Genomic DNA, 6,000 nt, shown 5'->3' on the forward strand with positions numbered 1-6,000 from the left:
TATCGAATCGACTTAAAGCCACATCGTCACATTGGCCGCTCTTCTCTCTGAAATGTTTGTACTTATCGTCTGCATAACTATGTCCCGTGCTGCGGTATGCGGAGAAACTAAAAGCACCGTAGTAGAACACAGATGAAGCTTTTAAGTTGATGTATTAGCCAGTAAGAAGTAGTACAATTCAAGTTATAGGTATTGATTATTGACTTTTTAGCTGGCTTTGGTGCCTTGGACATGAGCTAGGACCTTAAGATTCTGCATGAAAGGAGGACTAGCAGCCGAGTTGCACGGGAGAATGGGAAAAGTGTTCATATGTAGTAAAAACCTGAGAAATCCGTCCGTTTTCGTCATTTGTTATCGATTCGACTTAAAGCCAGATCGTCACATTGGCCGCTCTTCTCTCTGAAACGGTTGTACTTATCGTCTGCAAAGCTATGTCGCGTACTGCGGTATTCGGAAACACTAAAAGCACCATATTAGAACACAGATGAAGCTTCTAAAATGATGTAATAGCCAGTAAGAAGTAGTACAATTCAAGTTTTAGGTATCGGTTATTGTCTTTTTAGCTGGCTTTGGTGCCTTGGACATGAGCTAGGACCTTAAGATTCTGCATGAAAGGAGGACTAGCAGCCGAGTTGCACGGGAGAATGTGAAAAGTGTTCATACGTAGTAAAAACCTGAGAAATCCGTCCGTTTTCGTCATTTGTTATCGAATCGACTTAAAAGCCAGATCGTCACATTGGCCGATCTTCTCTCTGAAACGGTTGTACTTATCGTCTGCAAAGCTATGTCGCGTGTTGCCGTAGGCGGAAACAGGAAAAGCACCATAATAGAACACAGATGAAGCTTCTAAGTTGATGTAATAGCCAGTAAGAAGTAGTCCAATTCAAGATTTATGTATCGGTTATTGACTTTTTAGCTGGCTTTGGTGCCTTGGACATGAGCTAGGACCTTAAGATTCTGCATGAAAGGAGGACTAGCAGAAGAGTTGCACGGGAGAATATGAAAAGTGTTCATATGTAGTAAAAACCAGAGAAATCCGTCCGTTTTCGTCATTTATTATCGAATCGACTTAAAGCCAGATCGTCACATTGGCCGATCTTCTCTCTGAAATGGTTGTACTTATCGTCTACAAAGCTATGTCGCGTGTTGCCGTAGGCGGAAACAGGAAAAGCACCATAATAGAACACAGATGAAGCTTCTAAGTTGATGTAATAGCCAGTAAGAAGCAGTACAATTCAAGTTTTATGTATCGGTTATTGACTTTTTAGCTGGCTTTGTTGCCTTGGACATGAGCTAGGACCTTAAGATTCTGCATGAAAGGAGGACTAGCAGCCGAGATGCACGGGAGAATGTGAAAAGTGTTCATATGTAGTAAAAACCTGAGAAATCCGTCCGTTTTCGTCATTTGTTATCGCATCGACTTAAAGCCATATCGACACATTGGCCGCTCTTCTCTCTGAAACGGTTGTACTTATCGTCTGCAAAGCTCTGTCGCGTGCTGCGGTATGCTGAGACACTACAAGCACCATAGTAGAACACAGATGAAGCTTCTAAGTTGATGTAATAGCCAGTAAGAGGTAATACAATTCAAGTTATAGGTATTGAATGTTGACCTTTTAGCTGGCTTTGGTGCCTTGGACATGAGCTAGGACCTTAATATTCTGCATGAAAGGAGGACTAGCAGCCGAGTTGCACGGGAGAATGTGAAAAGTGTTCATATGTAGTAAAAACCTGAGACATCCATCCGTTTTCGTCATTTGTTATCGAATCGACTTAAAGCCAGATCGTCACATTGGCCGCTCTTCTCTCCGATACGGTTGTACTTATCGTCTGCAAAGCTATGTCGCGTGTTGCCGTAGGCGGAAACAGGAAAAGCACCATAATAGAACACATATGAAGCTTCTAAGTTGATGTAATAGCCAGTAAGAAGTAGTCCAATTCAAGTTTTATTTATCGATTATTGACTTTTTAGCTGGCTTTGGTGCCTTGGACATGAGCTAGGACCTTAAGATTCTGCATGAAAGGAGGACTAGCAGCCGAGTTGCACGGGAGAATGTGAAAAGTGTTCATATGTAGTAAAAACCTGAGAAATCCGTCCGTTTTCGTCATTTGTTATCGCATCGACTTAAAGCCATATCGACACATTGGCCGCTCTTCTCTCTGAAAAGGTTGTACTTATCGTCTGCAAAGCTCTGTCGCGTGCTGCGGTATGCTGAGACACTACAAGCACCATAGTAGAACACAGATGAAGCTTCTAAGTTGATGTAATAGCCAGTAAGAGGTAGTACAATTCAAGTTATAGGTATTGAATATTGACCTTTTAGCTGGCTTTCGTGCCTTGGACATGAGCTAGGACCTTAAGATTCTGCATGAAAGGAGGACTAGCAGCCGAGTTGCACGGGAGAATGTGAAAAGTGTTCATATGTAGTAAAAACCTGAGACATCCGTCCGTTTTCGTCATTTGTTATTGAAGCGATGTAAAGCCAGATCGTCACATTGGCCGCTCTTCTCTCTGAAACGATTGTACTTATCGTCTGCAAAGCTATGTCGCGTACTGCGGTATTCGGAGACACTAAAAGCACCACAGTAGAACACAGATGTAGCTTCTAAGTTGATGTAATATCCAGTAAAAAGTAGTACAATTCAAGTTTTAGGTATCGATTATTGACTTTTTAGCTGGCTTTGGTGCCTTGGACATGAGCTGTTACCTTAAGATTCTGCATGAAAGGAGGACTAGCAGCCGAGTTGCACGGGAGAATGTGAAAAATGTTCATATGTAGTAAAAACATTAGACATCCGTCCGTTTTCGTCATTTGTTATCGAATCGACTTAAAGCCACATCGTCACATTGACCGCTCTTCTCTCTGAAACGGTTGTACTTATCGTCTGCAAAGCTATGTCGCGTGTTGCCGTAGGCGGAAACAGGAAAAGCACCATAATAGAACACAGATGAAGCTTCTAAGTTGATGTAATAGCCAGTAAGAAGTAGTCCAATTCAAGTTTTAGGTATCGATTATTGACTTTTTAGCTGGCTTTGGTGCCTTGGACATGAGCTAGGACCTTAAGATTCTGCATGAAAGGAGGACTAGCAGCCGAGTTGCACGGGAGAATGTGAAAAGTGTTCATATGTAGTAAAACCTGAGAAATCCGTCCGTTTTCGTCATTTGTTATCGAAACGACTTAAGGCCACATCGTCACATTGGCCGCTCTTCTCTCTGAAACGGTTGTACTTATCGTCTGCAAAGCTATGTCGCGTGGTGCGGTATGCGGAGAAACTAAAAGCACCGTAGTAGAACACAGATGAAGCTTCTAAGTTGATGTAATAGCAAGTAAGAAGTAGTACAATTTAAGTTTTAGGTATTGATTATTGACTTTTAAGCTGGTTTTGGTGCCTTGGACATGAGCTAGGACCTTCATATTCTGCATGAAAGGAGGACTAGCAGCCGAGTTGCACGGGAGAATGTGAAAAGTGTTCATATGTAGTAAAAACCTTAGAAATCCGTCCGTTTTCGTCATTTGTTATCGAATCGACTTAAAGCCAGATCGTCACATTGGCCGCTCTTCTCTCTGAAACGGTGTTCTTATCGTCTGCATAGCTATGTCGCGTACTGCGGTATTCGGAGACACTAAAAGCACCATAGTAGAACACAGATGAAGCTTCTAAAATGATGTAATAGCCAGTAAGAAGTAGTACAATTCAAGTTTTAGGTATCGGTTATTGAATTTTTAGCTGGCTTTGGTGCCTTGGACATGAGCTAGGACCTTAAGATTCTGCATGAAAGGAGGACTAGCAGCCGAGTTGCACGGGAGAATGTGAAAAGTGTTCATATGTAGTAAAAACCTGAGAAATCCGTCCGTTTTCGTCATTTGTTATCGCATCGACTTAAAGCCATATCGACACATTGGCCGCTCTTCTCTCTGAAACGGTTGTACTTATCGTCTGCAAAACTCTGTCGCGTGCTGCGGTATGCTGAGACATTACAAGCACCATAGTAGAACACAGATGAAGCTTCTAAGTTGATGTAATAGCCAGTAAGAGGTAGTACAATTCAAGTTATAGGTATTGAATATTGACCTTTTAGCTGGCTTTGGTGCCTTGGACATGAGCTAGGACCTTAATATTCTGCATGAAAGGAGGACTAGCAGCCGAGTTGCACGGGAGAATGTGAAAAGTGTTCATATGTCGTAAAAACCTGAGACATCCGTCCGTTTTCGTCATCTGTTATCGAATCGACTTAAAGCCAGATCGTCACATTGGCCGCTCTTCTCTCTGATACGGTTGTACTTATCGTCTGCAAAGCTATGTCGCGTGTTGCCGTAGGCGGAAACAGGAAAAGCACCATAATAGAACACAGATGAAGCTTCTAAGTTGATGTAATAGCCAGTAAGAAGTAGTCCAATTCAAGTTTTATGTATCGGTTATTGACTTTTTAGCTTTCTTTGGTGCCTTGGACATGAGCTAGGACCTTAAGATTCTGCATGAAAGGAGGACTAGCAGCCGAGTTGCACGGGAGAATGTGAAAAGTGTTCATATGTAGTAAAAGCCAGAGAAATCCGTCCGTTTTCGTCATTTGTTATCGAATCGACTTAAAGCCAGATCGTCACATTGGCCGATATTCTCTCTGAAATGGTTGTACTTATCGTCTGCAAAGCTATGTCGCGTGTTGCCGTAGGCGGAAACAGGAAAAGCACCATAATAGAACACAGATGAAGCTTCTAAGTTGATGTAATAGCCAGTAAGAAGTAGTCCAATTCAAGTTTTAGGTATCGATTTTTGACTTTTTATCTGGCTTTGGTGCCTTGGACATGAGCTACGACCTTAAGATTCTGCATGAAAGGAGGACTAGCAGCCGAGTTGCACGGGAGAATGTGAAAAGTGTTCATATGTAGTAAAAACCTGAGAAATCCGTCCGTTTTCGTCATTTGTTATCGAATCGACTTAAAGCCACATCGTCACATTGGCCGCTCTTCTCTCTGAAACGGTTGTACTTATCGTCTGCAAAACTATGTCGCGTGCTGCGGTATGCGGAGAAACTAAAAGCACCGTAGTAGAACACAGATGAAGCTTCTAAGTTGATGTAATAGCAAGTAAGAAGTAGTACAATTCAAGTTTTAGGTATTGATTATTGACTTTTTAGCTGGTTTTGGTGCCTTCTACATGAGCTAGGACCTTCATATTCTGCATGAAAGGAGGACTAGCAGCCGAGTTGCACGGGAGAATGTGAAAAGTGTTCATATGTAGTAAAAACCTTAGAAATCCGTCCGTTTTCGTCATTTGTTATCGAATCGACTTAAAGCCAGATCGTCACATTGGCCGCTCTTCTCTCTGAAACGGTTGTTCTTATCGTCTGCATAGCTATGTCGCGTACTGCGGTATTCGGAGACACTAAAAGCACCATAGTAGAACACAGATGAAGCTTCTAAAATGATGTAATAGCCAGTAAGAAGTAGTACAATTCAAGTTTTAGGTATCGGTTATTGACTTTTTAGCTGGCTTTGGTGCCTTGGACATGAGCTAGGACCTTAAGATTCTGCATGAAAGGAGGACTAGCAGCCGAGTTGCACGGGAGAATGTCAAAAGTGTTCATATGTAGTAAAAACCTGAGAAATCCGTCCGTTTTCGTCATTTGTTATCGAATCGACTTAAAGCCACATCGTCACATTGGCCGCTCTTCTCTCTGAAACGGTTGTACTTATCGTCTGCAAAGCTATGTCGCGTGTTGCCGTAGGCGGAAACAGGAAAAGCACCATAATAGAACACAGATGAAGCTTCTAAGTTGATGTAATAGCCAGTAAGAAGTAGTCCAATTCAAGTTTTAGGTATCGATTTTTGACTTTTTATCTGGCTTTGGTGCCTTGGACATGAGCTACGACCTTAAGATTCTGCATGAAAGGAGGACTAGCAGCCGAGTTGCACGGGAGAATGTGAAAAGTGTTCATATGTAGTAAAAACCTGAGAAATCCGTCCGTTTTCGTCATTTGTTATCGAATCGACTTAAA

The sequence above is a fragment of the Schistocerca gregaria genome, unplaced genomic scaffold (assembly GCF_023897955.1).
Source record: "Schistocerca gregaria isolate iqSchGreg1 unplaced genomic scaffold, iqSchGreg1.2 ptg000352l, whole genome shotgun sequence".
Taxonomy (NCBI): Eukaryota; Metazoa; Arthropoda; class Insecta; order Orthoptera; family Acrididae; genus Schistocerca; species Schistocerca gregaria.